Source organism: Prinia subflava, chromosome 28 (assembly GCF_021018805.1).
Source record: "Prinia subflava isolate CZ2003 ecotype Zambia chromosome 28, Cam_Psub_1.2, whole genome shotgun sequence".
NCBI lineage: Eukaryota > Metazoa > Chordata > Aves > Passeriformes > Cisticolidae > Prinia > Prinia subflava.
The window spans coordinates 2,290,433-2,313,339 of record NC_086274.1 but is presented as its reverse complement, the minus strand read 5'-3'; positions in this window follow the sequence as shown (position 1 = coordinate 2,313,339).

Here is a 22,907-nt window from a genome sequence, read left to right as displayed (position 1 = left end):
TCTCACAGCTCCTGAGAAGGAAGCAGGTGGAGGAAAATAAAAGAGCAATGCATTGTTGTTGTTTGTTTTTACTATCTGTTCTTTGAAGGCAGCTGAGCAGCACTTTTGTATGAGCAGGTGACAAGTGTCTGTGTGTGTGTACACAGCCCCTACAATTGTTTGCAGCCTCTGAGCCATGTGTTTGCTCCAACTTGGAAAGTCCAAGTTATTGGACCTTCTCACACAACGCCAACCTCGATTTGAAAGTTAAGTAACACTAATATTCAGAAACTCTGCCTGTAATAGCAGTAAAACCTGTAACTATTTATAGCTGAGCATGATTCTTTCCTGTCACAAGTCAAACCACATGTGTCTAGTTATGGTGACTGTGTGTGATCATCCTGCAGCCAAGTGACCCCAGTTCCACTGCAGCACAACCCCCCCCCGTTCCTTCCGTGCTGGTTTTGGACTCTGCTTTGGCTAGCTAAAACGGACTGCAAAGGCTAGGAAAGATTGAGTTGGAATTCAAAAGGATTTTGATCAAGAGGAACCGTCCAAAATGAACCAGATGGAATTCAAGACAAGTGTAGAGATTTGCCCTTAGGAATGAGAAATCAAATGCATGAATACAAATGGGGGATGGTGATCTGAGCAGCAGTTCTAGGGAAGACCTGTTGGATTAAATCATCTGCAAAAGGCTAGAGTCTTGTTCCATCTCCAAAGGAAAAGGAACAGGGGAGAGGAGAAATAGTCTTTGTATGTAGAGAAAGAGGGGAGTACTTCTAAGGAGGCTCTAGTGGGAGCATCTTGTTCAACCTTGGTAACATCTTCAGAGAAAAGGGCTTTAGGAAAAAGGGGCATTATGCTTCTCCTGAGAGGCTGTCCTCACTAAAAACCAGAGAAATGGAAATAGGAGAGGGATGCTTTACTGAGGACTTGGTGGAGGGGCAATGTTAAGTAACTTGCCCTCTGTGTGGCTGAGGAGAGTATGAAGTAAGGGCAGATCATTTACTCTAATACATGCCTCAAAAAGGCATTAGAATAATTTTTTACTTTTTAAGTAATTGGATAAGGATCTTCAGAAATAGCCAAGGTTGGGCTGTCTCCATTTCCTTAAGGAAGGGATAGGAGGGGCTTTCTGGCCCTACTTCTGAATGATCTATCAATGATTAATCAGATTATGACTACTTCATTTGACCTCAAGAGAAGATATGCTTAATTTCCAAATCAAAACTGCCATTCAAGAAAAATGAGTGGTGGCTTTGGGACCTTCCTGCCCCAGCTCCTCATTTATTCCTTTCTGTGTGCAAGTTGTGTTCAGTGGGTAGGGACCGCAGAGTGGCTGCGGAGCCAAGACTGTCCTCTGGGGTGCCACTGCTGGAGACATGACCAGAATTACCAGAATTTACAGCCTCTGCCCACCTTTCTGCTTGCCTCCAGGATCAGTGTACATCAAACTTGCTTGTAAGTCTCCCATTCAGGGTCAGGGATCAAGAGCCATCTACTTTCTGAACTCTACCCTCTGTTATTTTGTTTTTTTATTTTGGAAGAGTTGTTAGGAAGTGGCTCAAGTAGTGTACTGCAGGTACCAGCTGACAAAATCTAAGCTAGTAAAACACTGACCTGAGAGACATCTAGCAACTGAGGCTGGGATATGAAAGTAGAAAATCCTTTAAACCAGAGTTGTAAATGCACTGCAGATGAAATGGCTTTCCCTGCATTCCTGCAGCAAGTCTAGGGACTTTATAAAAGGTAGCTTACAGGATAGGTCAATCTTGTGCACAGTTGCAGTTAAAGAAAAGACAGGTCTAAATAAATCTCTACACTGAATTATGCTTTCCTTCTCTCTAACCTCTGCTGTCAATGGCTTGCTTTCAGTTATCTTTCCAAAAGGAGTGGTTGTACATTTCGAAGAATCTGAAGATTATTTTCCTGCCTTTCCTCTCTCCTTTAACTTGGTCAGTCTTTCACTCTGAGATGCAACAAAGGCTGTTTTCCCAGAGAAATTGGGCAGTAGCCAAAAGGCCACAGTAGTTCAATGTAAATACTGAGTGGCTGCACTGAGGTGTTTAGAGCAATGCTTCAGAAATATTCTGGTTAGAATGAAAGGCATGGCCCAGGCAGTAGAGGCTGCTAAACTTGCTTTCCTCTGTGGTTATGTGAGGTCTGGGAGCATGGTACACATCACAGATACACTCTTGGGCAACCTTTTCCCTGTGAACAGAGGGAGAGAGTAATGCTGGGACAACAAAAATATCTGCAGGACACAGAGATGGCAGTCTGCTCTTTTGTAAAATGATCTCTGGAAGTATCCTGGCTAACTTTTATCTGCAGCATCAAATACTGACTCTGGCTTTTCTTGAGGTGATCTCCAACTCCTGTTGTGGCAAATAAAGTATCATGAACCCATGTCTTGGCTGTCCTTCATACAGCAATCATCAGGAGCTAAATGGGTTACAAGGATCTCCTTGCCATGCTGAGCAGGGAGCAGAGCTGCTTTACTGGATCACTTACTTGGAATCCTGGCATGAAATGCTCTTGTAGTACATAAGAAGTTTTTTTTCCAAATACTTCCATATTCTGTTTTAATATTGTGCTAATTGTGACAGCCATGTACTGTGCAATTTGCTCTAGATGCTCAGTAAAACATCTGCTGGCTCTTTTAAACTTGTGCTCTTAGAGAGTGGTTTAAGTCTATTGCCCTACTACCCAGGTGATCCTAAAATCTGGACTGTAGCTGCCAGGGGTGGGTGGGGTAAAGGAGGATGGTGGTAGGGTTACAAATGCTGGTAGTTTACAGTCTGCGTGGTTTCTGTCTGGCAGCTACAGCCAATACTGTGGCCATGGGGGACTGTGGCAAAAGGTACGTACTGTTGTTCCCTAAATGTGTAGTGATAATACACAGTTGCTGATATGACTGCCTGAGGAGATCTTGGCACTTTCTAATGTAACACTAAGCCTTCTCCATGTACATCTTGCTGCATTCTAATGTCTCACAAATGCTCCAGTGGGCAGAGACTACAGTGGAAAAGGTATCATCTGCTGCTCATGTGAGTAGCTCCTGTGTGAGATGTGTAGACAGGCTGCAGCTGCCATGCTTGATTTCCCATTGCAGGGCCTTAACTTCACGTGATGGGGATGCCACAGAGTTCTCCTCCCAACTGAGGAAATACTGCTGGGAAAATGTGCATGTGTATGTTAATAAAGTGCTTCCCCTGCTTCCTGGACTTCCCTCCAGTTTTTCAACATGTGGAAGTTTTTTTATTAATGTGCACAATGAATTTACCCCTTTCTCTTTGAATGGAGAAATACAGACACAGATTTGAGATGGGACTAACTGACTGAGCTCTGAGGTCTGCATTTGCATCCTCTGATTTCATCTCTGTTAGCCACTAGCCAAGGTACTTCTTTCCTTGCACTCAGTGTTTTGCCTAGAATTTGATCCTAAAATCCACAGTGAAATTTCAGAATTAGTTTTGCCAGTGGTAGACTACCAACAGGCAGTAGATGAACTCTCTGACAATAATGAGAAGTGTAGCAGAGCAGAAATGGAGGAAACCAGCATTTGACTGATCAGTGAGGGGTTTGCATCAGCTACCTTCTACCCACTTTTGTTACCAGGTCCCTGTCTGTGAGCTGATGTGCTTTGGAACTCTTAATTGTCACTGCTTGTATAATTTGGGATAGTTACGCATCTAAATGAAATGTCTTCATAGATAGACGTATGAGAACTTTAAATATGGGCTGTTTTCATTTGAAAAACACTTTGATCAGAAACCAGAAAGAAAGATCTCTGTCCCTGTCCGAATACTAAAATTCAAAACAGTATCACTCCCAAACTCTTGGGGCTCAAGTGAGGCTTTTGATACTGGATTACTTTGAATGGAAAACTTCAAACCGGCTGCTAATCTTTTCCAAGTCAAATGTATCAAATCGTACAGTACCACTTACCTTTTTAAGATGCAAGTGCAATAGGGGGAGAGCCTTATAACTACAACTGATTTAATGAAAACCCTTTAATCTCATTAGCCAGTGAAGCACTATGAGAGCCCCTTCTGTCAAACCTGTGCTTCAGACGTGCTGTGGCCTCAGGCTATGTTTTGGAATTGAAATTTTAGCTTTCTGAATCCCAGCCTGATCAGCAATTTAAGTGTAGTCATTAGACTGACAATTTTGAGGCTGTTTCCCTTTGTGGGCACTGTGGATATGTTCATGCCAGAAGTGGTATAGATTCTGATGGGGTGAATTGGGCATCACTGGTAATAAACCTCATTCTCAAAATCACCTATTTCAGATTCCCCCTGAAACAGTTTATACCACAGGTCCAAGGACTGAGCTGAAAAGTACTGTTAGACCATAGGCAGAGGTAATATATGGTATTTTCACTCCTGTGTTTCCCATCAGGGTGTTAAAGCTCTGCAAAAAAAAAGATCCATTGACAGTGTTGTGGATTGCCTTGATGTTTATACGTCCCCTAGTGCCAGGCTTTTCTCTTTAAGGAGGAAGTGCAGCTTCCTGTTTATTTACCTGTCCCAAATCCAGCTTCACCTCCCAATTTTTAGTTCATCTCTTCATAAAGAGCAGGTCTGTAAATCTAGCCACAGAGCCATATGTGCTAATGCTCTGTGCCCATCCTGTCTGCTCGGTCCAAGAGTAGAACTTCATGCCTGAATTCACTGCACGCCCACCCAGCTACTTCGGTGACAATGGCATATCTCACAGTTTGGGATTCACAGGCTTGCTTTAGCTGGCCCTTCTTGAAGGAAAATACCCTGTGTGGCACTTCAGCTCTGGTGTTTATTAGTAAATCAGAAGCAATGGTGTGAAAATGCCTTTGGCCCCTGATAGGCTGGGGGTATTTAATAGTAGGAGAGAGACCCTTAGATTGTTTTTTTGGGTTCTTTGCTACCCAAGGGACTGCCTCCTCACTGCTTGCTGGGAAATTCTCAGTCTACCCCTTAATATGACACTTGCCTGCTAATGTCCTCACTGTGCATCTCCCTGGCTGTTTTGAGGCAGCTAGGGGAGATTGGAAAGAGGAAGGTTAATAATGTGCATTTCTTGCATTAGAATGGGATAAATAAATAAAGGTGCACGGAAGGTAGCATAACTGAGAGGGATGAAAGAAAATTAACTGGCGTGCCAAAACTGGTACAAATAAAGAAGTAATGGGAAGGACCTGAAGGAGAAGGTGCAATTATATCCTGGAGGTTCTTGCTTGGTTTACCACAGACATTCAGAACATTCAAGAATTCAACTGTTTTATGAAGTTTTACATGATATCTTGCCCCACCACTTCTCTTTTGTTGAATGAGCCCCACCCTTGATCTTTATTAATTTTATTCATTGTCATATTTTCTATCACTCCAGTCATGCCTGTTCTCCACTGGAATAGTTGTAACTAATGGGTGCCTGTCTTAAGATAGGATATCACCAAACTAGGTGTGGTACCTCAAATGACTATTTGAGAGCACTGAATATTGTGGGAAAGTTAGTATAAACTCACTAATGAGGAGCCAAATCATTAGAGAAAACAAAAACTAGTAAGATGATATTTAATGAGTAAATTCAAGTCATTGTAATTGATTAAGGCTGAATAAAAAAACAGGTCTGCAAAAAGGTCCATGTTTTTCCCTCTAAAATAAATTTTTTAAAAAATTGGTCTTTTGAGAGAAATGGACAAAAAATTTGGTGGTTTTATGGGGGGATCACATTCTTCAGTTCTTTGTGAAATTATTTGTTTGGCATTTAAATTTGTTAGAATTCTATGTAACAAAGAGTTAAATTTGTTAGTATTCTATGTTTAAAAGTATGTTATTCTGCTTTTAGTACATCTAAGTGACATGTGGTGAAATTGGAAAGTGCTTTTAAACTAGTATACTTGGGTGAGCTGGACATAAGTTCAGGAAATGTCCTGCTCCAAGTGACTGGCTTTCAAAGATAGGAGGAATATATGTATGAACACATGCATAGGTGTATGGAACAGGTTTATATATATATGAAGTTTACTTACCCCATCCAAAACAAGCCTTTATTTTGGCCAAGAAAAGGAAAAGGAGCAGCTGGTGATGCTGTAAGCATTTATGGCAGCTGCTAAAAAAAAGGATAAATCCAAGATTTTTTCCTCCAGTTAGGAACTTCAAGTGTGAAAGTCTCATGGAGTGGAGGTGGGAGGAACATCCTCTTCACACAGCTCCAGTGTAACGACTTTTAAAATACAGCATTGCAGTTTGGACACCTGACTTCCAAAATATTTGGCAGAGTAAGAACGTAATAGAAGGTTGGAGTGACTTTATTTACAAGGACAGATTTAAATATGTATAGCTTGGTTAAGTCACGAGGAAAGGATATATGCACTAATAGTCTAGATATTTGGCGAGCTGGAGAGCATGGGCCTGGTTAAGTCATCTTACCACCTAAGCTAAAATTTCACAGAAAACTGCACGATGATGAGATGTCTTCATTTGCCAGCTGGTTTCCTTGATTAGGCAGAGGGCATCCTGTGGGGTGGGGTTTTTGCAATGTACCTGAAGAAGAGAAGCAGCAAATGTAGACATCCCTCCCTGTGGAAACTCTCCTCCACTGGCACAAGGGTTCCACGTGAGCCAACATTTTTTCTTCCAGATAAAGATGCTGCATAATGGCAGAACATAGGCAGAGCAAGCTGAGTCACTCATCTGCTACAAAATGTTCAAAGGCAAACTGTGGTTAAAGGCATGAGTTTTGATGATTTATTCTCCTTGGAATCATCCTGAATTTGTTGAGACACCCCGTATTTAAGTTAAATGAACATCTCTGGATTCCTGGTTTCTGTCAGGCTGTTCTGAAATCCATCTAAATTGTGCTCAGTGACCAGAGAATCTCCAGTCACAGAACTTTTAAGGCTGGAAGGAGCTTGTCTAGTCTAACTTCTCTACTGAATGTAAGGTCAAATCGAGCACATTGCTTATGACTCTGTCTGGATGGGATTGGAATAGCTGCCAGGCTAGAGACCCCACAGCTGTCCTCTCTGGGCAACTTGTTCTAGTGTTTGACCACCTTCACTATAAACAACAACAACAAACAAACAAACAACCCCCACCACTTTGTTTTCCTTATATTTGAAGAGAATTTTCTGTGTTACATCTTACACCCTGTGCCTCTTGCTCTTTCACTGACACCACTAACTAGAGTCTGACCGTGTCTTTGCTGCCTGCCCACATGTATTTGTATTGGTGAGAGTCAACCTAGGCTACTCTTAATTGAGGCTAGACAATCCCATCTCTGTCAGCCTCTCGTGTGTTGTATGCTCCAAGCCCTCATAATCTTAGTTACTGCTGGACTCCCTCCAGTATGCCCATGCCACTATTGCACTGGAATGCAATATCTGGGAGCCCAGACCAGGACACAGCACCCCAAACTCTGTACTGTCAGTGCTGAGGAGAAGGGAAGGATCACCTGCCTTGACCTGCTGCCAGTGTTTTTCTTCACAAGAGGCTGCTGACTGCCACACCCACTGATGGCTCCTTGTCACTTATTTATGCAATAGAACTCCCAAAGCCTCTTTTGTGGAGTGGCTTTTCAACCAGTTGAACCCCAGCACACAATGGTTCATGAGGTTTTCTTTCCTGGGTGCAGGACTTTGTGTTTCCCTTTGAACCTCTTGCGATTCCTGTCACCTCTGTTCTCCAGCCTGGCACAGTCCCACTGAGTGGCAGCACAGCCTTCTGGTGCACCAGCCCCTCCTCCAGTACTGCACCTTCTGCAGATTTGCTGAGTGCTCTCTCCACCACGGTCCAGGTCATTCCTGAATCACAGAATCATCAAGACCCTTTCCTGCTTTTCCAAACTGGTCATTTCATTGTGAAGGGTGCCAGGCTGGCCAGGCATGCTGTTTATTTCATAAATCTATGCTGACTGCTCCCAATTATTCTCTTTTTTATCCTTAATATATTTGGAAATGGTTTCCAGAAGCATTTGTTCCATCACTTTTCCAGAAATCAAGATAAGGCTGATGGGCCTGTAATTGCCCAAATCTCCTTTTTGAAGATGGGAATGAGTGGGTTTTGGAAATTATCAGTGGAAACCAAGTGCATTAATCCACTTCCCTTTTTATAACTTGGTTTGGGAAAATTTGTGTTTTACCTGGAAAAAAATATTAGCAAGTCTTAAAGCTGTTTTTTTTGGGCTGGAAGAAACACTTAAATAGTGAAGCTTGGGCAAGTGTAAGGGAGTCAGGGAGTGGAGTCAGATCCTGCAAGTTGTAGCTGGGAGTAGAAGAAACTTGCTCTCGAGTTCAATGTCACTGAACTAAGTGTGGCACTACCTCTTCCCTAGGAAGAGTATTTCACTTCTCTTTCTCATCCCAAATTTTCCTTGAGTAGCTGGATACCACATCTGTCCCGGGCATCTCTCTCGGGGTGACACCGAAAGGGTCCCTCTCCCAAACCTCCGGGCGGGAGGGGACCGCAGAGCCGGCCTCTCCCCTCCTTGCTCTCCCTGCTGCTTTTGTTCCCTGCCTTAATTCCCTTTTGAAGGGCTGATATTTTATTCAGCAACCCCTGCTGTGCTGGAGCCCGTGACAGAAATTTCTCAGAAGCGCTCCGTTGACAAAATGCTAACAGCTGGTCTTTGAAACTCGGGGAGTGCCAGCCGAGAGGTGAGGGTGGCAGGGGGCAAGGCAGAGCAGGGAAGGGAGAGAGAGGGGAGGGTGGCGGAAAATGCACCGTTTGTTAGGAATAATGAGGGAAAAAATATGACAGAGGTTTTTACAGCAAATAATAGACAGTGAACTTCAAACAACAAGCAGAGAATCATTAAAAAAACCGCAGCAACAGAGTTAAATAAATGCATAATTAGCCAGCGCCATGAAGGTGGAATTTACTGCACCGAGATTCTTAAGGGAGAGTCAATAAATTCACAGCTGGTTTGGGTTTTTTTTATTATTATTATTCTTTTCCCTCAGGAACAGATGAAAATGTGAATGAGCCCAGGGCTGTTCTCAAGCTTTTGGCGGGATTTCTCTTCTTGTTGGCACAAACTGCAGCCTCTGTCTCAGTGGAGACAGGGCTGCCAGATCCACTCTCCCAAGGGAGACGGGTTGATTTGTGAGTGGCAGGACTGAATGCTATGTGTGTTTGGGATTAAACCAATGAGTAAGCAGGTCTGGTCCTAGGAAAATTTGAGAAAACATAGGGAAAGGCATTGCGAGTCCTGCATGCACCTTAGCACGGGCGTGTGTAAGACTGTGTGTAGGAATATCAGGCTGAGAGGGTGTGTTACTCCTGCTCTTGACTTCTACATCAGAATCCTTGAGGCTCCTGGGTGTGGGTTTGTGCTGTGGCAGTGTGAGCTCTGACTGACATGTGGAAGCAGGGGGCTGCCTGTGGAGCCCTGCACCAGGGCTGCACTGTGAGTCCCCTCTGCCGTGCCTGGGCACAGAGTGGGGCTGCTTTTGAAAGGCAACAAAGCACGTGTGCCACTGCAGAAACAGCAAGATGGTATAGCAGTGTACCTGCACGGGATACTGCTCCTGTTCCTATTCTCTCTCAGTGCCAGGCATACTAGACCTGTGTGAAAATGTTCCTCACAAATAACTTTTTTCCCCCAGGATAAGATGCAGATTTGTTCTGAGCAGATTTCTGCCCATGTTTTCACAGGGCACATCACTCTCTCAGGCTGCCTTTCCAACACCCCCATTTCTGCACTGCACTAGGTGCAAATGAAATAAACCCAAAACCTGTGCCCCCAAACGGCAATGGTGATGCAATGAGCTTTGTGTGGTCAGCTTGAAGCAGGCCCTATGTGAATCCTGTGCTCCTGGAGCCATCATCAGGCCAGGAAGCAATTCCTGTAAGTAGCTGTGTTAGGGGGACTTCTGGTTTGTTTTAGTAATTTCAAATGCAGTATTTTGTGCTACTTTTGTAAAACTAAATACTTTGATTTTGAGATTATCAAAAAGCTTTGTTTTGATCAAAAATATCAATATTCTGACTTGTAATTTCCATTCCATGGGGAAGAACAAAAGTTTCAATATTTCATCACCAGTTTACAGTGAAAAGAAATCCTCAGGTTACACAACAGATTTTAAAAAAAATCTTAATCTCATTGTTTATCTCTGCATGACAAGGTGACCCATAAAATTACCTACAGAACAGTGTTATTTTCCTTTTCCACTTCTCACCAACATGCAGAAGCAGCTGCAGTACTTCGGGGCACTCGATTTGAGTCAGTCAGCATTGCGCTCTTAAAGCACTGGAGGTTCAAAACCGAATCTGAGCGAAAGCAGTGTTGTCTTCTGTAAAACTCTGCCTGCTCCCTTAACCACGCTGCTGATGGAGCAGACACCCACTGTTGGGACTGAGGGCACCTGTAGCTGCCAACATCAAACCTTCCAGTGAAGGCAGATTTAGTACAACTCTCTTAGTTAGAGAGCCTGAACTAAGGAATTTGATCCCCTCCGTTGATTCTCTTACACCCCAAATTCTTATGCCATGTGCGACTGGGTGTGTTTTTTTTTTTTTTTTTTGGCTACATGTGGAAAGATACAGACCACAATTTAGAGCTGGACAGCCAGTGCTGAAGTACAGTAGTATAAGAAAGAAGAATGACTCTCTTAAATTGACAGGGGAGACTGAAACTGTGAGATACTTCCTGCTCCTATGGCTAAAAGACAAATGATTCCAAGAAGAAGCTTTCTCTCAGATTATCTGCCACGATAAACACTTTTCAGCAAAAAGGTAATGAGAAAAAGCTGTGCCTAACCCCAGAGGAAAGGAGAGAGAAAACAGAGATCACATCATGCCATCGGTATGCCACCAAACCGGCAATTGATGCTAACGACAGACGGACACGGGAGATAAAATCGGAGTCACGAATTGAAGCCTTCCCCTGAAAAGCCTGTGCCCGCCTCTGATGGAGACCCGGAGCTCTGCTTTCCCTTTGCACCACAACAACGAACGTGCAGCTTATCTCTCCCAGCAAAACACTGGGCAGAACCGCGGGTGGGTGCTGCGTGGGGTGAGGAGTGCTCAGGTCTGCTGCTGGAGAACATTTGTGTGCTTGCCTGTGCGAGCATGAGCGCCCCAGGAGCATCTCCCTGCCTGTGGGAGGCACAGGACTGGAGGTACCAACCCCTTTGCACCTGCAGCTAGGAGTTAATAGCATTAGCCTGAGGTTTTAAAAGAGCTGCTGCTAAAGGTTTTGTGTCAGCTGAACGTGTGGGTTGCTCGTGGCATTCTGGGGGATTTTGGTGGAAGGAATCAGAGTGACCACAGGTACTGAGGAGCTGCCAGAGGGTATTATCTTGCCACAGGTGGTAGCATTCCTGCAAGTAAATCAACCAAGGGGAACAGGAACTGGATGTTGAGGTCACAGAAGGAAACAACATGAGGCACCACTTACATGCTGGGAGCAAATATTAAGGGATATTAAGGGATATTGAGGTTTGACTCATGAGGATATAAAGCAGTCATCTGACACCATCACACATCACCTGTGCCTGGCAGGGACAGAGAGAGGGGGGAGTGTGGGAATGAGGGGACAACAACAGGCACATTCTGCTTGTTGTCCTGTTAGTCAAAATTTCTGGAAGAACGATGGGAATGACTGGACCACCCGTGTGCATGTCACACAGGGGCCTAGATGGGCTGGGCAGTGTGAGCGTGAGGACAACCTGCTCACAGGGACAGCCACTGCTGCCTCGGTGTGTGCTCTGTGCAGGGCACCTCCTGCTGCAGTGCCCGGGTATCCTGAGGAGAGCTGCTCGTGTAGGAGGGCTCCTTGTGCTTAGCAGTGTACGAAGGAGGGAGCTGTGTTGGAAGGCAGCACAGCACTGCAGCCTTTCTCCTCCAAGTGTGCAGCATGAGGTCTTGGAGAAGTGGAATAAAGAAGGCAGATGTGACAGGTGGAGGAGTAATGGGGAAAAAAAACAGCTGTGAAAATAACTCATAGTGTTTAATGTGTGGGAGAAAGGACATGGATGTTTTTAGGTGCTCTGGACACTTGGTCCAGCCTTTCACGTAGCAGGAGAGTGCAGTGGTTGGCATGGGTGGGCAAACCAGCCTCCAAGAAGTGCTTGTGCTTTGCCAGAGTTCTAGTCCTGCTTTACCTGCCTTGGAGTGTCTCTGTCCTGTCTGTACAGGCCAGGTCTAGGTCCAGCCATGCAGTCTGCACTGCTCATCTCCCAGGGCACTCTTAGATGGGACGGGTTACCTAGCAAGGTGAGGCTGCTGCACCCTTAAGCCATTGCATGCCTGACAAATTGCTTTTGTTGTGACAGGCCCACCCAGCCTGCCCTGACCTAGCCCCCCAGGAATGTACCTACTGCTGTTTGTATCCTGCACTGCTGCAGAGAGACTGAATCTCTGCTTCTGCTGGCCAGCAAATGCCTCACTGGGGGACTGTTGCAGAGCGCACCAAATAAGAGAGAGAAAAAAGAAAGAAATAAAATAAGCCTTATGTTCAGACCACCTTCTGGCTCAGAAAAGTTCAGGAGGTTTCAAAACAACCTTCTCCTTGCAGAAATTCTGAATCTCCCAACTGAACTAGCACTGGTGAGATTCAAAGCCATAAATCAAGCTCTGGCTCCTTTTGAAAAAATTGGACGTGTTTTTTTCTTCATCCTTGAATTTCTATTTTATGATGGAATCCGGGAGGGTTTTGCACAGCCAGCCTGCATAATGCTGTAGAAAGTCAGTATACACACAAGAGCAAGCTCCAGAAGAATGCCCCTGAGATGTTCCAGGTCAGCAGACCAGAACCAGCTCAAGGTTTGTTCAGTGCTTAGGAGATGTGGAATGGTTTGGGGATCAGGCTGACCCTGGAGTAGCCATGGTCTGTTTCCCCCAGCCTTTGCTTCTGCCTCACTGGCTCCATTTGGCCTCTGCTGAGGTTGTGAACTGTCCCTATTGCATCTCCTGTTGCACCTCTGTCACTGTCCTCACAGTGAGGCACCTGTAGGCACAGGCAAAAGAGAAAACAAAGTTGTGTCTTCCAGGGCTGTTTGGCTGTTGTTGTGTATGGACAAGGCATGAGCGTTTAAACATTTCTCACCTTTTGAGCTGCCCTTTCTGCCATCCTGGAGCAGCAGTTAGTGGGATCATGTGGAGAGGAATAGGGTGGTAGATTGAAAGTTAAGCTATACAGTTCATCCTGTTAGGCAGTGGAGGCAAACCCACACAGTTTGGGAATAGTTTATTTTAAAGCTGGGTCTCCTAGAAAGGAACAGCTGAAGCCCCAAGTTTGAGTGGCTGCTTACAGCCATCCCTGTGATGATGCTCTGTCAAAGCTCAGCTCTTCCTAGAGCTCACCAGGACCCCCATTGCGGTATCCACCACATTTGTGCGTGTCTCCCATCAGTGTAACTTCACAGGCTTGCTGAGGATTGCTTTGTAGGATCTCCCTGCACAGAGTTCACTGCTCCAAAATGCACCCCTGCCATGAAGTCAGCATTTACACGGCAAGCTTGTTTACAGTCTGCTGCAAACATCACATTTCTGCAAAGATCTAGAGTCTGGTGGCACAAACTGTTGTAAATTTGCAGAATATGGTGGCTTTTGCTTGATGAAGAGAGGTAAAAAACCAGACGCATGTGAAAATAGAGATATATGCACATGAACATGTGGTCCTCGCCACAAAAAAAGTTTTTGAAGTGGCTGCACTGACCCAGCTGGTGTAGGTTTGGATCTATAATTGCAGTGGTTCTCATGACACTTCCTCTTTCCAAAAGCTTTTTGGCAGAGACAATGTAGCTGGCAGGAACGACAGTGTGAAATGAAGATAAATGAAGAATATGGGCACATGGATCCCTAGAAGGAGGCTGGGTTGATGTTGATGCAGATGCAAATTTTCAGGTACTGTTTTTCCTTCTCTGTAACTAGAATAGCAACAACACAAGGAGAAACTGAAGTAAGCAGTTAGAGGAAAAAAACAGCCCTGCATTTAGTACGTCAGCTTAGGGTTTAAGAGAGTGTGGGCGTGCTTCTCCTGTAAACTGGTGTCTAGCTGCCTTGAAAAAGGAGAGGCAACCTGCCCTTCCTCTTCAGAGCCTCAATTAAGCATATTTTGACATGTAGTTAAAAGCACGTGTGCCATTCTGGCCAGTACTAGAAGAGAGGCTATGGCCTGGTGTCTCCTGTCTGAGAGTACAGATGGGACTAGCACGGGGCATGGCTTCTTGTGGCCCTGCTCCTTCTCAAAGACAGGGATCAGTGCATGTCCAGAGCTGCTCTGAAGGGACTTCTGCCCAGGAGGATGGGTGGTGTGAAGCTGTGGAAGCTTGCTCAACAACTGAAAAGTAGATAATTCTATAAACAAGGGATGGATGTTTAGGAGACAAATATCTGTTAGTTGCCCATGGTCACTTGAGAGTCATTTTGTGACATGGTAGTGAGATGGATGCTCACCATGTGAAGTCTCCCATCCAATGGAATATGCAGACAGGTGAAGTCCCTATACAGCTGAATTCCCTTGTCAGATTTTATGTCATCCAGATGTACCTGTTCGAATAATTTCAGGAAAACATCTGCACAGTGGGGACCTTCTCTCAACTCTCCTTTATCCTCCCCATGAATTGTATGCAGAAATGCAAAATCCCCTTTTTGCAGGGACAATTTGATTCTGCTGTAAGTATTTTAATATGATTATGGGTTAGTCAGGTTCTAATTGACTTTAATTAGCAGCTTTCTTTAATTAGCAGCTTACATATATGAGATGTCAGATTCTTTCCTCTTTTTCAAAAGTATTAAAATAAGTTACCTACAATCTGATCCAGCTGATGGCTGTTTCATCAACAAGGCAAAGACATCTATCCTCACACAGAGTCTATTTTTTTGTGGGACAGCAGGTTTGATCTTTTGCGTCAAATAACCCCTTCAGGGGAAGATCAGTAAAATATAATTCCACAGTATTATCAAACTGAAGTCACAGCAAGAGAAGGGACAAGTCTAGGTGAGTTGCAGGTCACTGATTCCTTTTTCTCCTGAATGAAGTTTTCCAAATGTATTAGAAATTGGATTCTCCAAGTTTCCACAAGATCCATCTTGTTACTTAAATTTCCTTTAATTTTTTGTTGTTTACTCTATAGCAGGTGCTAGTATGAACAGTACTTTATGTGATGGGTAAAGATGTGCAAAGTAACCCTTAAGCCTACTAACTTCTCTCCGACCTATGCAAAATAGCGATTTCTTCTTCTTCTTCTACTCTTTTTTTTTTTTTTTTTTTTTTTTTTTTTTTTTTTTTTTGGTCAGTGTCAGCAAGCACAGTTCATTTTCCTGAACAGGAAAATTAGGCATTTAGTCTAACTCAAGATAGTTTGTTGCTATAGTGCTGCTGTTGGATGAAAAAAGTTGTAGTCTAGGTGTCAGTGAAGTTGGGTTCCTCAAATGAACTTTGTCCCTGAGACCATGGGGTTGTTCTGGGAATTTTTGTTGTTGTTGTGTTTTTGGGAGTGTTTTTTTCTGTTGTTTTGGTGGTGGCGGTGGTGGGGTTCTTGGTTTTTTTGCAAGCTGGCAACATAGCTGATGGGAGACAGAGGCTGACCTTCCTCTACCATGACTAAACACCTGCATTTCAGATGTCCAGGTCTGAACCCCGCACCCTAAACCACCCTGTGAAGTTTGCTGTAGCTGTCCTGGTCAAGGGCCAGTTCTCTTCTGTCAGATGGCAGGATCTAGAGGGCCTTCCATTCCTGTGTCCTTCTCTTTGAGAGAGGTGTAAACTCCATCAGCCATGGACAGAAAAAGGCCCATGGAGCCAGCAGTAAGATAGGTGAAGAGAACAAATGATTTCCCTTCCTTCTCTCTGAAAAATATGATATACATTAGAATAGCTCTTAGATGTTTATGTGTGGGTGGGATTTTTCCATATCAGGCTATTTTTGTCACAATTGCTTAAGAGGAAAGACTTTAGCTTCTTAAGAAACTTCAAGAATAAATGAACTCAGAGACTGGATTTGAAGAAAGAGAGTCAGTGGGTCCCAGGAGAGAAGTTCTACATTGCTAAAAGGAGCGTGAAGGTGGATGGAATGGTTATATGACACCCCTGGTTGTTGAAAACATGCTTTCTGATAAATTTTGGTACTGAAATAGAGGGCTCTGTCCAGTCCTCCTGCTGTCAGGGGAAGGGAAATCTAAATCCATGTAAATCACATCTGAGTGGTTTCCACCTGCATTTGGAGAGAGCCCAGAACACCTCTGAAGGGTTTTACAGAGACATTCTTCATTTTACTTGTCTTTTTTCCATTTTGCTCTGAAATCAACCTTTGAATACTTTTGGTAGAACCAGTTCCCCAGTTCCCCAGGTTTATTTCTCCCCTCCTCTGCCCACTATAAATACCCCTTTCCCCTTGCCTTGAGACAGAACAACCATATCTTTTCTTCCCATGTAGTCAGGGGAAGGTGTCAACTGCCTTTGGGAGGTTTTTGGTTTTGCCTTTGTTTTTCACCATGCAGATTTTCCTTTCTTTCAGCACACTGAATTTCTGAATTTCAGGGTGGTCCTGCGGAGCAATGTTTTTCTGTGTGATAAATAACAGGAGGAGTCTCTGTACTGATAAAATGAATTTGGGATTTCCAAGGTGACAGAGTGCACAGAAATTTTGAAGAGTTTAGGGTTAGCAAATTCTGAAAAAGGTTATTGTTATTGGAACTGCAGCAAACCAAAAGGGCTTGGCTGGCTGTTTGCTTCCTCCTCTGAGGCTGGCGTGGATACGGCTCAGTGGCAGTGTGCTGGAGTGGATGTTGTCTCCTTGCTTTGTCAACCAGAACAAGTTTGCTTCCTTCAAAGAAAGTTTGGGCAGCCCAATTTAGTGGAAGGTGTCCCTGCCCAAGGTAGGGACATGGAAGTAAGAGGTCTTTGAGGTCCTTTGTAGTCCAAGCCATTCTTTGGCTTGGAGAAAGAGAGCTGATGATCCAGAGACTGGTTCATGTGTGTCGTTGTTAATGCTCACTTTGGTGGGTGTTACTTGTTACCCTCCTCAGCTCAAGCTCAGGTGACTGCATGTGTGCAAATTGGCAGGATGTTTAATGCTTCTCACCTCTGGCTTCTGACCCTGCTCCATGCCTGAAAATCACTATGATTTGGTGGTTGATTAGCTGGCCATCAGATGGGTAGATGAGATATAGCAGAGCCCTTCATTCTTCTCCTGAAAAAAACATTTGGTATAAATAGCCTTCCTGTTGGGCTGTAAGCCAGAGAGGACTGGGACAGAATGGGACACAGAGATTGCAGTTTTTCTTCCTTCTGTGAGTCCTTTCTCAGTTTAATTGCTGAGGTTATTTTAGAGTAGGAAGGGAGTGTGGGAAAGGGAGATGGGATAATGGATAGAGTCACTGGTGCTGATATTGCTTGCAGATCTAAACATGTAGGATCCTTTTAATCTTGCAGTTTGTCAGTCTGGTACCTTATGCTACCACAAAATTAACTTAAAGCTCCCACAAACCTTTGGGAGAGAAAACAGTCAAAGCACAGTAGTGCAGACAACAGCAAAATCTGTAAGGTATAACTAATCAGATACCCTGAGATCCCAGGGTTGCTCAATCGTCTTTGCAAAAATTAAGCTGATGACTTTGACCTTTTTAGGGCCTTAATTTTACAGATGTAATGCCAGCACTTAATACTTTCCATGTGCAAAACTCAAAGCAGCTTAAAAAATGAGGGTAGCTGCAGCAATCTTTTATTACAGACAGACTCGCTGAGAGAAATGATTTAACAAAGCCATTAACAGTCACAAGGCTTGCCCATTCTGTGTATGCACAAAGTTAACATATCCTCCAGACTGGGCTTACCTCATCCAAAGTTATCAAGAAGCTCAGAGAAAGTGCTTCGTTAATAATGTTCTCCCCTCCAGCTTGCTGATGCTGTACTCCCTGCCTGAAATCCCATGATATACTGGTTTTTCCCGGTCTCATAAAGGCATGGCAGGTTATTATGGACTCTGTATTTATCTGATGGCCTTGCCTATAGTGTGTGAGTTACCCTTGGCAAAGTGCTGGCCTTAAGAAAGGAAATGCGGCAAGAAGCATGTTGGTACAGGTATTTGTTTGGTTCATTGTTAAGCCATTAGGGACAGAAGAAGTTGCAAAGTTCAGTTATGAAGGTGCATCAAGTATCATAAGGGCTGACTCTGGAGTCTCAAGGTCAGATCTGAGCCAACTGTCTTTTCAGTAAAGACAGTTGTGCTGAGCATGACCTAAAACCCCTTGAGGAACATGGCTGTTAGCTTCTGGAAGAAACTGATGGATATAGTCAGGCATTGCATTAATGTTTGTGTTTTGCAACCTGGTGAGTCCTGACAGAGCAGAACAGTTCGTGATGAACCACAAGACCACTTCAGAGATGTGGAGACCAGAGTACATTGGTCAGATGCTCTTTACGGTGGCTTTCTGTAGTGGTGCTTGGCAGGAGGAGCCCTGACAGATTCTATCCCATTAACGGCATCTTAGTTTTCCCTTCCTTGCATTCTGTATTTGGTAGTGTTAGGCAAGGTATATGTCCAGAATAATTCAGGTTGGAAAAGAGCTCCAAGATCTTCAAGTCCAATCTTTCACCAACTACTCCCTTGTCAGCTAGACCATGGCACTAAATGCCACATCCCGTCATTTCTTGAACACTTTCTCTCATCTCATGTCACTGGCTGCCTGAGAGAAGAGGCCAGCTGAAACCTCACTACAGCCTCTTTTCAGGGAGTTGTGGAGAGGGATAAGGTCTCCCCTGAGCCTCCCTTTCTCCAGGCTAAACACCCCCAGCTCCCTCAGCTGCTCCTCATCAGACTTTTGCTCCAGACCCTTCTCCAGCTCCATTGCCCTTCTCTGGACATGCTCCAGCACCTCAATGTCCTTCTTGCAGTGAGGGGCCCAGAACTGGACACAGCATTCAAGGTGTGGCCTCACCAGTGCTGAGCACAGGGGGACAATCAATCACTGCCCTGGTCCTGCAGGCCACACTGTTTTTGATACAAACCAGGATGCCATTATTATGCCATACAGAAGCACCCAAGGAAGTGGTTTGTGTGAGGTTTGAACAAGCAAAGACCAGAGCTGCATTTCAAAGTCTCTTTAGGTTCCTGGTTGCTGCTTCTTTCATCTCCTCTGGACCTTTCTCCTGCCTGAAATGCTGGAATAAAGCATTCTCTGAAACAGATTGCACGCTCTGATTCCCCCAGTGACACCTAGTAGAAGAAATCTTGTCTCTTAGATATGAAATTTGAAAGCAAAAATGAGAGAGAAAATAACAGTTGCCTTAATAATGAACAAAAGTACCAGGAGATTTATTTCCTCCACCTTCTCCCCTCCCTCATGCAGATATTCTCTTTAAAAACAGTTTTCCAAAGTGAGTTTCATGCTGGATCGACAGCCCTGCAAAGCAGCATCGTCTGTTCATGTACTAAATGGGAATAACTAATTCGTGGGAGTTCAGACTTGCACTCAGCAGGAGAAGCATGCCTTGAACTTCATATAACTAGAAGGCTGCATATATGTTAAAGTCTGGGATTATCTGCCTAGTCCATTCAGTGACAAAATCCTGTGCTCTTCTTAACAGCAGGGGTGAGAGCAGATGTGGGAAATTATTCATTTCCAGGGAGGTGACAAATTATCAATTAATGATTTCATTAAAACTATTGGAAAGGGTTTATGTGAGAAACTCTATACATGGCTGGCCTGAACCAGATGTCCTCCAGGAGAAAACTGTGGAGGTTGCTACAAATCTTCTTGAACCTGTTTTGCCTTTGAAATGGGCAGATTGGAATTGATTGCAACCTTGTCATTGTTCAACTCATATTCTGTGTTTAGAAAAGTGGAATACTACTGCTTTATTACTCTCCCCCTCCTTTCATTTTTTTCCCCTGCATAGCTCTTTCTATCTTTACCCAATCTGTGATTGTGATTGGTCATCTAACACATAATACTTAATGGAAACTAGCAGGTACCAGTTCCTGGTGTAAATTCTTGCCTATAGAAATCTAAAGTTAATTGCTGAACATTTTTGTGCCTGTAAAAAAAATTACACCACTAAAGTGGGAGTGAGGCCATTTGAACTGAAAACATTTTATCAACTCAAGCAATTGTTTTGTGGCATTGTTTTTCTGTCATTTTTTTCAGATGCCTCATAATTGAGAAAATATACTAAGGGATATTTTTAGGATGAACAAGGTTAATCAGCTACAATGCAAATCAAATTTGAACTTTCTCCAAATCTTAAGCTGAACAGCTTTTGAGTAGCTGAAAATCTCATTTTTTTTTTTCTTTTTCATTATCACTGCACTTCCAAATGTCCAGGTGTCTGCAGATACCAGATTCAGCAAGCAGTGATATGCTCTGATAGGGTCTGTTCTCATGTTATTTCTAAGATAACCCAGAAGTAGGATGAATTTGAAGTCATCTTTTGAAGAAAGTTTGTACTGATGAGAATTCTCTTGCTGTTTTCTAAAAGTCTGGATATTTCAAATCAGGCCAGGAGTGGATCAAGCACCTTAACTGGAAACAGGTATGAGCAAAGTTCATAGCTATTCTCTTGACACCTGCACTTGTATCTATAATATTTTGTTGTGTTTGTGGGGCTTTTTTAGTTGGATGGTTGGGGTTTTTTTTGCTGCCTATCAGTTAAGCTTACAACATTGTTTCCAAATAGATAAACAGACTAAGTTTTATCCTGAACTCATACATCCTCAAACTTAGGAATCTTGTCTACAAATTTTCTGCTTTGAGGGAGGAAAAACAAAGGTGGTATCCAGCAGATGTTAAGTGACAAGGAAATTCCAACCATGCCTGGAAAGTTTTGACAGCCTGGACTTGCTGTGTTGAAGGTTCAGCCAAGGATGTGACACAGAGACAGCCCTAATAGTATTGATGGATAGAGGAGATAAGACTGAGCCAAAGATCAACTATTTTCCCAAACTTATTACAGCACTTACCTGTTTGTCAGAGGTTGCTTGCAGTAACTGAAAACAAGAAATAATAAACCCATATACAAACAAAGCCACGGTTTTAAGAAAACAAAGCTGTTGAAAAGCTGAGAGAAATGAGAAGGAGACCCAACCAAAGCCTGTTGTGGAATCTTAATTATGGTATGGTGGACTGAGATGGATGGATTCCTTAAACAGACGAGTGTGTGGACAGAAAGCATAAAAGTTGCATGGTGGCCTCACTGGGAAGGCATTCAGAAAGTCAGGAAAATCAAATATTTTTCCTATCCTTTACTGGGAGTGGGAAAAGGCAGGACTGTTTATTTTAGCAGTCTGGGATGTACTTCCTTGCTAATGTGTGTGATTTGGAGCTCTATTTTCTTGGTGGGTTTTGCACTTTGAAAATGGAAAAAAAAAAAAAAAAGAGTAAAGTTTGAAGTCAGGAGGGTAACTGTACCAGAAATGGCCTCCACCTCCCTTAGGTTCATGGGTGCATCAGAATGAGTGGGAGTTGGATAGGATTTACAACCGGAATACCAGAGGACAAGTTGACAATCTTTCCAGAATAGGCACGAAGGATGTGTTGGAAAAACCGAAACGTCCACATCCACCTTCCCGAGGACACAGTCCCCTGTGTGGATTCCCTTCCGCTCACGTTGGCTCCAGCAGTCTGGACACTTGTCAAATCCCCAGCATGCAGCTGCCTGCATCTCGCACTCCATTATTATTGCTGATGCTAATCTCTGACCGCTGAACACGGGTCAGAACCAGGAGATAATTGCAGCTCCGATCTGCCAGGCACGGTCCTTTGTGAGTAGTTAATGAGTGTTCAGGAAAATAAAGCGGAAAGAAGAAAAGGGGGATTGTGGTTTGCATACAGTGAGATAGGGAATGAATAGGAGATGGAAAGAGGGGACAATTCACTGATAGGGGAAAAAGAAAGAATTCGGGAAAAAAGAAATCATTTGCACTAAAGCTCCTACTGCCTTATTCTTGTTTAGCCCAAGCGGATGGGATCTGGCAAGAAAGGGACTAAGAAGGCAGCATGCAATCACACTCTGGGCTTGACAGAAATGCTTTGGTTCTGGGTGCCATGAATGCAGAAATCCTTTTCCCTGCTTTTTAAGGGGTTACACCCACAAGACCAATGTCCTTGTGTTCTTTGCTTTGAGGTATTTGCTCTCCTTTACTCTGCATCTCACACTGCCTGTGTATTTGAAGGTGCCCTCTAGAGATTGGCTATCTGCTCCTAAAATTGGCTTTAGCTCTCAGCTTGAGTGGCAGTGACCTGTATCTCTCTATCTGAATCACCAAACTTTATTCCCAGTTCTATCCTTATATCACGTACAGAGGGATCGTTTTTGGTATCTGAGGGAAAAAGGTGACTTTTATCAAATCTTTGACAGGCCCTTACTCCAAACAAAAAGTAGCTGCATCTAGTGATCCACATGACACTGTTGTCCCTAGCACAGGGTTCTTTAACCCTCTGTGCAAGAAGCCAGTCCATGCACAGAGTAGATATTTGATTTTATTTCATATCTGTGCAGAGGAAATAAGTGATAGGTGTTAAATCCACAAAGCCAGCACCCTTCAGTATGCCAGGTGCTCATTTTTATACTCTTTGAACAATAAAAAACCTGCCATTTCCTGTATGCCTTACAACCTAAAGCTATAGTAATTGTCTTTTCATTCTCTCCTCTTGGTTTAAAGATACAGTGCACATTTATTTTACTGTGCATGCTCTAAGAGAAAGGGGCTTTTATGAGTAAGGGCTGATGATAGCTTATGTATGGGCACTTTACTATGCTAATGATCACAAAGTACAAGCTAAATGGTTCTTTGGCTTTGTAGTTTGATTCATAGCATCCTCCTGCTCTTACTTCTCAGGTCGTGGCGTTTGGTTCGTACAGGTTTTGTTATTCTCTCTTTCTTCATAAATTCTTTTGTTTTTCCTCTACTATACACCAGTGATTCAGTGAATTTATAACTTTTAGCCCTCTCCTTTGTATTTAGTTTCAACAACATGACTCCTCATGAAGATTCCAGA